This window comes from Photinus pyralis, unplaced genomic scaffold (assembly GCF_008802855.1).
Source record: "Photinus pyralis isolate 1611_PpyrPB1 unplaced genomic scaffold, Ppyr1.3 Ppyr1.4_unclustered_Scaffold7758, whole genome shotgun sequence".
Taxonomy (NCBI): Eukaryota; Metazoa; Arthropoda; class Insecta; order Coleoptera; family Lampyridae; genus Photinus; species Photinus pyralis.
The window spans coordinates 65,516-75,893 of record NW_022172235.1 but is presented as its reverse complement, the minus strand read 5'-3'; positions in this window follow the sequence as shown (position 1 = coordinate 75,893).

Below are 10,378 nucleotides of genomic sequence, written 5' to 3'. Positions count from 1 at the left end.
AATGTCAATGATATTATTCAGTTATGAGTTATCGTGCACACGGTCAGACGAGCAGACAGACGGAGAGACAGACAGCAATACAAAATTATAAACAATCTCGAGGATCGTTAATAATGAGAAATACAACTGAAAATGAACTAATTCGTATATCATTAGATAAAGAAAAAAAATCTTCTTTCGATTGGTGTCATTATAAACCCGCTAAGACCTAAATTATCATGGGGAGCAACGATCTGCAAAAAACCTTTTTCCCATGTTAATTGCCTATGTTCGTTTTTGAAATATTTTTATTTTATGCCCGTGTATATAATAATTTAGAGGTACTTTTAGCAGAGCAGTGCAGCAGCTGCGCTCGGAAAATCGTACCTTCCAGCGTGTCTACCGAGACCTTAGCAACATTACGCGATCGGTAGACCAATTTTTTTTGGTTTCTTATGACATCAACTTTTTCCAACAAAAATTTCATCTTTGTAGAAATAAGTTCAATCGAATAATTTTTTATGCATCTTGTGTGGGTGGTAGACTTGTGATAGCCACGCTTCCAGCTCGGTAGACTATTACCATACTTCATTTTTAGGTATACTTAATTACTGTACAAATTTTCATTCTTGTAGAAATGAGGCATGTACATATTATTTATTAACATGTTCAGAACATTGTTGCAAACTTAGGCAACACCGCCGACGCGGTAGACTACCGTTTTGTTTACTTGTACCTTAGTGTAAAGAATAGAATTACACTATGCTTGTACTATCAAAACAATAAAATGGCAGAATATTAGCTTTGTAGAAATGAGTGCACAAAAAATGTCGCTGCCTCCTGGACTATAAAGTACTTTAGTTCACACCGCTAGGTGATACTATAGTTCGCTGGGTGCGCGGGGTGAGGCCGAAACCGAGCACACGTACCATTCAAGAAAATGATATTTCCCCAATGGGGTGGTTTCTATTCTATTCACAGGGGAGCCCGACCAGACAGCACTTAGGCACACCAAGGGCCCATTATGCCTACCCTCTTTCTTTCTCAACATAGGTTCAGAGTCCGTTCCTCTCAATAAAGGATAGGGCTCTGTTTAGCTTACCTTGCTTACCCTCTCCGATTTCCGATAACTGTCACCAAGGAGATGATGTCTGATCAAGGCGTCATAGTGACAAACCACATGCTCGGTAGTTCGATCTGCCTCGTCACAAACCCTGCACGTGGGTTCTCCTACAAGTCCAATGTTGTGCAGGTGATAGTGCCCCGTAAGGTCATCGGTGATCTTCCAAGTCTGACTTCTATTGCTCAGAAGACCCAAATTTGCCAAGGGGTCCTGTTAAAAAGGACCTAGGCTGTCCGAGTCCGGTTACTTACTGCCACTGAGCCTGGATTTAACTGGTCACCCAGTCTTTAATTCTAGCCCTGACAACGGATGGAGCAATTCCTAGGGGCTAGGATATGCTCGGGCGTGACTAAGACCCCACCACTGCCCTCACGACTAAGCTTGTCCGCTCTTTCGTTGTTTCTTATTCCGTAGTGCAGGTTCTGGACACAGGTCGTGATGGCTAACATCTTTTCCTGAAACACGGTGCTATGCTAACCAAGGGAGAAGCTCTCGGGCTATCACCACGTATACCCATGCCAGTTCCCCTCTTCGTTAGGGACCCGTATTACATCCCTTCTTGCGAAGAGGGGATCGGATCTGAGGGTTTCCTCCCAAATAAGCCCGTGCCCAAGGCTGATTCGATCTACAGCTAAGTGTAAAGGCTCTAGTCCCAGGAGTGCCTCCATGGCCAAAGTTGACGTGGTTTTCTTGGCCCCAGTGACACCCAGACAGGCGAATTTCTGCACTTCTCCTAGCTGCTTCCTGTTGCCCCGCGTATGGCAGGCCACCATACAAGAGTGCACCGTATAGTATTACTGGGTATTAGAGATTACTTCGGGGATTATTACCGTAAAGCCAGAGAGGCTCTAAAGAGAATCTAAGAGCAGCGACCTTCGGGCCCTTTTGCAGAAGAGCCGAGAATATCCCGTCCGGTCATATACTCTTAAGTGGATTGAACGTCTTGACCACCTATCTCAGAGACCCGGGGCAGCCACACTCCAGTCCATCGCCCTTACACCCACCCCTGTAGCTCCTTTTGATGGGTCGGAAGTCACGTAGTAGTAGGAGAGTGTCACCGGCGGTAGACGTATATCGGTCACATGGAATCCTTAGTGTCCCCACTTTTTGCCCCGAGTCTTTCAAAAGGATTTTACGAAGTTTTCGAACTTCAGGAAGACGAAATCCCGAAGTTCTCCCAAAGTATTTCCGAAAACTTATTACCCTACTTCAAAATCTTCCCGTGATTAACCAAAAATTGCTCAATACCTCCACGCAAAGTATCCGAAATCGCAATTGTTTCTTGAAAGCCATCGAAATAATGACAGGAAAATTTCCTTTGACCGAGATCTCTCCGTAACCGCCCCCCTCCCCCCCTCGCTCCCTCTAGAACTTTTTCGCGGTTTTCTCTTTCCGTAATCCTGATAATTTCTTCTAGAAATCGGATGGAAATCTTGAAATGAGAATCTTGTCTAATAATTTTTAAGCTCTTCTGAAAACCTTTTTGAATTTTCACACACCATCAGCATGCATTCTTCTGTACACGTTGGCAACGTGAACAGCAACGCCGCACCTGAATATTTCAATGATTGTCTGATAAAGTACTCTTAAGAATTATCTAATCGCACGAATAGAGAGTGAACTATGATTGATTTGTGGTTATTACGTGGAGACAGTTCTTCAAGTGTTGTGCGCCACCACTAACTGCAGGCTTGCTGTAAACTGTAGGTAAGATGAGTGTCTTAGTTGTGAATATGAAAAACATATTGTTACTCCACACGTCTATAGCATAAACACGTAATTCCAACGTTTATTGTGCTTTTTTTAAAAATTTTGTTAATACGTTGGTATTACAATATTCCCCAAAAACAGAATTTATGACATACGCGCAAATTAGTATGTTTACATAGTATACGCAATAGATAGGACAGAATAAGTATGTAGGAAACCCTACGAACAGTGCTACATTGTGGTTAGTATACTCATTACACCAATTGCGCAGTACACCAACCACAGTGCAGCACTATTCGTGTGGTTTGCTACATACTTATTCTATTCCATCGATTGCAGATACTATGTAAACATACCTAATTCAGATTACACCAATGACGTGCGCGCAACGTGGGAAAATCCTGCTATAGCGTCAAGTCGTACGTTCATGGAGCGTACGTCAGCAGTATACAATTTTTGCAAAAAGGTTAAAAGATAACTGAATGTGGGTTTGGGTTTCGAAGGGGATGTGGAGTTCAATTGGTGGAGTGGGGGGGAGCCTTTTTCCATTAGGTTTGATGTCAGGGGTTTGATTTTGGTGAAAAGGTAAACGAGGCGTTTCTTTCCAATACCTTTTCCTGATAGTTTTCTAGGTTTTTTTTTACAGAAGGTTAATTTGAGGCTTTCTCCGGAGATTTCAAGTCCTTTTAATGACTATTTGACTATAAAGCGCTCTGGAAAAACATATGGACAGAATTGAGGAATGTTCTAGAGATGACCTAGAAGCTCAATTACGCTGTAAACTAGCCATGCGCCTTGGAGGACAGACACATTTAAGAGACTTTGGAAAACGTTGGGAATGCTTTTCAAAGCTTTTTAGACATTTTCCGAATATTTCTAGGGAGGCGTGCTTAAAATGGCCTAGAAAAAACTGGAAGGGCCTAAACGCTCTTGGAAAGCAATGGGTTGATCCAGAAAACTAGGTCATAGCTTTCTCCACAGAAAGACGAGGTTATGAAGAGCTTTGGAAGAGACTAGAAGTCTCTGGAACGATCGTAAAACGATCATATCGATCTGGTGGAAAATGCGTTTTTGGAACTTTAAATACTAACAAAAACCCTCTTAATTGCGCTCTTTTAAACCCTTTCTAGACTATTGTAGACTTGAATACCTGTATAAATGAGTTAAAAAAACTGTGAACGTTCTTTAAGAGTAGCCGAAAAGGTTTCAATTGCAATGTAAACCTGCCCAAACTCTCTTTAGGTGCTCGCCAGAGGTTTGTGTGCCCTTCCACAGTATTTGATCACCCTTTCGGAGCCTTCCCGGGCTCTCTGATTGTTTCCAGAACTGTCTACGCTCGTTTAACTCTGAAAACATCCAGAAAGCTCGGGAAAGCGTCTAAAATTTTCTGGAAATGATTTACAATTCTGTGGAAACAGACTACACGCTCTTGAATGGACCTCTGACTCTAAAAAAGGACGCCTTCGTTTGGTGAGCTGGATCCATATTTCGGTATCCCTAGCTATTGAGCGTTTACTGCTTGCGTCTTTTAATGTATGTTTTTGTAGATCCTTTTGGTTAGGGTCGGGAGAACGTGTGATAGGATTCTTGTGTTAGGTGTTTTCTCGTATTACAGTCACCGCCCGCGGTTGGTTAAACTGGAATGGACGCTCGTGTTTGCTATTCTTGCAGCACCATCCTTGGCCGCTTTTTCTTTTGCTCCTAAAAGGACGCCTTGCTCTAAAGCTTCGGGGTACTTTATAAAGCAATAGTGCAGCTCACAATAACCAGTCAGCAAAAGATTTTCATATATTGGGTTTGGGTGAAATCGGCAATAACGATACGGCAAAAATATGCATATGAATCGATAAATCCTATTTACGGGTGTTCGGGCACTATTTATATAAAATAATAATTCTGCACGTATCCTCCCTAAAGAAACGGTCGTAATGTTTGATGTAATTAGTGTCCAAATATCCCTAAGTAGAATTTATCCATTCGTATGCAATTTATTGCTGTGTTACGTGTTCATACGTGTTTGTGCGGTAAATTCGCCCCTAGAAGATTCATCGAGTACAATACGCCCCCGGCTCCGGAAGATTCGATTGCGCCTCTGAAAATTGGGACAAAGAAAAAACTTGCTCTCGCCATAATAATTTCGAGGGGGAATCTTCCAGGGGGCGAATTTACCGGCGACGAACCTTCTGAAGGTGGTGTGGACGTATTTTCTTGTTGGGTAATATTACGAGGGCGACTTTACTGGACAGAATCTTTGGGACGAATCTTCCTACAATCAAAAGTCACATTAAGGCACTTGTAATATAATATACAGGGTGTTACAAGGCGATATTCGAACACGGCATTTTTCTGAAAATTTTCTGACTTAATATGGAAGACTAATTTTGTTTTTGCTAGTGTTCAAAGACTTCCAAAAACGCCTTTTTCCACCAGATCGATATGATCGTTTTACGATGGTTCCAGAGATTTTTCGTCTCTTCCAAACCTCTTCTTTCCGTGGAAAATGCTATTCCTATGAGCTTTCTGGACCATTTCATTGCTTTACAATTAAGAGCGTTCAGGCCCTCCCAGTTTTTCCTAGGCCATTTTAAGCACGTCTGCCCTAGGAATATTCGAAAATGTCTAAAAAGCTATGAAAAGGATCCACAGCGTCTTCCAAAGTCTCTTAAATGCGTCTGTTCTCCAAGGCGCATGGCTAGTTTACACGTTTACAGCGTAATTGAAGAATTTTTAAAGGTCACATCTAGACCTTTGCTCAATTCTGTCCATAGGTTTATATAGCCCCTTTCCAGAACGCTTTATAGTCAGATAGCCCTAGAAAGGACTTGAAATCTCCGCAGTAAGCCTAAAATAAGTCACTGGAAAAAACCTAGAAAACTGGTCACATAGGCCACATGGCCGTACCCTTTCCCTTCGCAGAAACTGTCGTGCCATCTGCGGTGACTTGAATCAAATTCATCTCTTGGAATACGTTGCTTGTGATAGCAGTGTACATCGTTGCCCTACTGTCGACGTACCAATTTGCTTTGTCCTTTTTAGCGCATTTCCACAAAAATAAAAAAAAATGCGCTATTGTGACCACTTTGTCCGCCGTCCGTCCGCTCGTTTTGAGACGCTACTAGTTCTTTATCTTAAGAGCTATTGTTCTACTTTTCTCGCTATTTGGTTCATTATGGTGTCGAGGCTTGCACCAAGGAAGGAATTTCTTCTGCGTTTATTGCTAAAAAAGTTATTGTAAAAAAACCAACAAACGTTTTTTACATGTTCCATAATTTTACACTTTTGCCGTTTATTAACGATCCTAGAGATCGTTTATAATTTTGTATTGCTGTCTGTCGTCTGTCTGTTGGTCTGTCCGTCTGTTTCTTTGTCTGTCTGTCCTCTATCTGTCCGTGTGAACGATAACTTTGTTTAGAAATGTCCGATCGCTTTTACATCTCCGTTAGTTATTAACTGAATTGCATGAAATTCAATATGGGCATAGCTTTAGCCATATAATACGCAATGCCCAAAGTTGAATCGAATCGATTCAAAATTCACAGTGCCCTTTTCGCATCTCGACCATTTATAAACCGAATTGCAAACTTTTTTACTTATAAAAGTATTTGAATGAAATTTGATACATAGGCACTTGGAATAAAGGAAAATCAAACGCCAATTTCAAAATTTAGTTTTGCGCATGCGCAGTGCCAACTTTTTTATTTATGGAAGAATTTAAACGAAATTTGATACATAGGCACTTGGAATAAAGGGAAATGTAACGCTAGTTTCAAAACTTGGTTTTGCGCATGCGCAATGTTAACTTTTTTATTTATGGAAGAATTTAAACGAAATTTGATACATAGGCGCTTGGAACATAGGAAAATCTAACATTAGCTTCAAAATTTAGGTTTGCGCATGCGCAGTTCCAACTTTCTTATTTAGAAAAGCATTGAAATGAAATTCTTCTTATAAACGGAAATTGAAGTAGCACGTCAAAAATGATTACCCATGTGCAACGCTATCTTTCATATTTGTGGCCGGATTTTTACGATTTCAACAGAAGTTGCATTTTACAAATGGGAAATGAATGCAAGTGGAAATGCGCTTTATGTAAATCGTTTACGATTACTTTTTAACTTGTTAGATTCGTTAGAGCAAGCATTTACCATCAACGTAATATTCTGAAGCTGATTCGATGATGAGTTCGCTCCTGAACTGCTTGGTTTAGGAGGCTTCCCATCATTAATCTAAATCTTACTGTGTCGTACTCTATGTCCTATTGTAGGGCACTACTGGCACATAAGGCTTTCTCTTTTTTTTTTGGTTTTTGCATAAGTTCGTTTGTGACTAGTCTGCGAGCATTTTTATCTCCAAGTTTTTCTGATTTAATAGCATCCAACATTCCAGGCGTTTTTAGGGGAATTTTTCGAAAGAAAAAAATTCCCCTTATGTCATAGTTCTGTCCGTCTGTTCGTCTGTCTGTTCCCCGTCTAACTCGAGAACGAAAAGAGACAGCAATGTCAAACCTTCGCCAATCGATTTCTACTAGTTCGAAAACCAGTGATATTGAATATGAGCCGGATCAAAAGTCCGGTTTCCGAATACGAACCGAGTGGCAAAAAAATCCCCTACTGAACATTGTTAGGTTTCACTATGGGCCTCGAAACGTCATCTTGCTTATCATATTTAAATCCGAAAAAGTCCATACACAAATTATATTCAGACTGTCCTGCCAGACTTCATATACGTTGTCTCAAAGTCTCTTCTGTCATGTTCGTTCTGATAAAATGAGCTACTTTCACACATTCTTGTACTCATTGCAAAGTATAATCGCTGACGGCGTCACCTGCTTTATCTTCAATCGGTACCTTCGACTACCTCCATGGCACCTCCTGTACCTCGTCGCATAGAAATTTCCAACTAGCCCAGTTTGACTTTCCTTCTAAATTTCCGATTTGAAGTTTTGTCGAAGATCCTTGCTACTCACGAACTTATAAATTAAGACGGACTGCTGATCAAACAGTTGCATAGAGGTAGAAATGGCCCCAGCATGGGCGCGGCCAAGATGAGCACGTTTTAGTTATTTTCTAGGGAAATTTTCCTAGTGCTCAAGTTTTGAGACTATTGCAGCCTTGGAAAATGACATGTGTCACAGTAATTTATTTAGAAAACGTGAGGTTAATGCTTGTTTATTAGTTGATTTGAATTTCGCGCCAAGTGAGTGCACATCATGGCTACCCCCATGTAGGTGTCATTTGTCAATTCAGCATTAGCAGTCCACCTTAATTTATAAGTTCGTGTTGCTACTTCTCCTGTCCTGAGCCTAATAACTTCACTTGTAGTGCAACAGAAAAATTGGAGAGTATCTATCTCGTTTTATTATCCAATTTTCCAATAGTCTTTTTAGTGCTTCTGCTTCGGCTTCAGTTTCTCTTCTTGCAACTTCAGCTTCCTGTGTTGGCTTTTGAGCTTCGATTTGTTCTTCCTGTTCGGCTCTCTACTCTCTAACAAATCCCACTCACAAATTGCCCAATTCACCCGAGGCCTGCTTATTTTGACTGGGGTTTTCCGATTGACATTTTCCGACTGATATGATTTCTGACGCTCCTAGTCCTGTGGTGGAATGTCAGTTCTTTCTTCAATTGCTAAACGGGTTCCCAGCGCTCAGACTGCTACTCAAGGGTGGCTAGATTATTGTTGTTTGAGCCATTCAAAATTACAGTTTGGACTACCTGCTCCCAGCGAGGGTCGAAATTTATTGAAGGAGTCGGATCGTAAAAGTGGTACTAAAACTGTTATGGTCTCCGCACTTTCATCGATAACAATTAGACGTAAATATTGACGACTTCGAAACGGCACGTGTCACTTCCAAATAGTACTGTTCAGACTTATCTTATCGGCTCATCGCAAAAATAGGACCGTCTATTGGGAAACGGGTACTCCAGATTAATCTTTTCGTCGTTATCTTCCTGCACGATCGGCGGCAACACCTCATCATCCAACCCCCGTGGCGTTCACGTGGGGGTGCGTCGGGGTCGGGGGTGTTCGAGTTTCATTTTCGATCACCGCGGCTCCTAATTGCGATAATTGCACCCGATTTTTTTTTACAGTTGAGCGTGCACGGCTGCTTTTATGTAATTTGGCGCGCACAGTTTGGCATAAAAGTAGGGAGGACGAGCGCGTCGCGAGCCGCCACATTCTAACGTTAAACTTTAAGCGAACCAGACGTGCGTGTTCTCAAATTTTTGTGATAACCATCCAGGGGAAAAATTTTCAAAAATAAACAAACAATGTCGCATAAAACAGATCGCGCGCCCTTGCACGGGGTTTATAAGGTAAGCAATTTTTTTTCAACTTTTCGCGCTTATTTCAAATTTAATTGGGCGAAGCGCGCGCGCTTTTCCAATTTTCCGCCAGCGCCGCGTTTTCCAAATCTGTGTAATTTCTCTGTTTTTCGCCCGTCGAAATTTTGCCGACAGTTAAAAATAACGTTAAGCAACATCGGCCACTGAAGACGTGACGTCATGGAAAGTTTTCAGAGAGGTATTTCTTGCAACGCGCGGCAGAAATAATCGCGCCCAACAATTCGTTTTGTAATCCCTCTCCACCTCCGCTTTCATTATTCTCTCTTTTACTCGCCAATTTTGAGTACTTATTGCACGTGGCCTAGGCGACCTTGCGCTGGGAACAATTGCATGGGAAATTAGGGTCGTTTATGCTGATGTAACTTATTTTAAAAATGCATCAAAACGTAAATAAATGCCGAATTGGCGAAGACGCGCCTTTATTATAAATAGAAGGGGACGTTCACTTTTCTCTATTAATCCGGGCCGAAAATACAACCGCTCCCGTGCCACGACATAGGTACCCCCCGTAATCGGTTCATGCATTTATTTGCAAAATTAATGATGCGAAACGTAAATAAGCAATAAAGATAAGATCTCCCATCGATAATTAATTTGGAAGATGTCTCTTCAATGAATGATATCGCCTTTTTAATATGTGTCAATGCCGCGACCTATCCTTTTATTGTGTATAAACCAGTTTTAGAACTCATTAATTAATTAAATATGGCAAAATTAAATATAGAACTGGAATCGCGCGCGCGGCGAGGGGGTCATTCTTATTCTGAAACTATGACTAAGTCCCTTCGATGAATTTATTACCGCAAATTATATCAATTGTAAGCGATATTTCCGCGTGCAATATTTGGGGAACCCCCTCCTGATACGTTGCGGTTCTAAAAAAATTCCATTTTTTTTATTTGTTTGCGAAGTGACTTACTCGATGTTTGTTTTACTCACTTTAAGCCTAACTAATTAAACCAGTGACGTTTATCTGTCGGTTATAAATTACCCACAAATTGGTGAGTTTCGCAAGTCACTTGAGAAAATAATTATTGAATTTTTAACGAAATTTGGTCCTACCCCAAATTTGAACCTACATGCTGTAGGGCATGGTTCCCAAACTTCCCCCCTTGCATAAAATAAAATTGGGCCTCTACGGCACTGTCAAACATTTTAATATGAGAATCAATTATGATTGTTTCCACGGCTAGCTCAGTAATAAAATTGTTTTTTATACCCC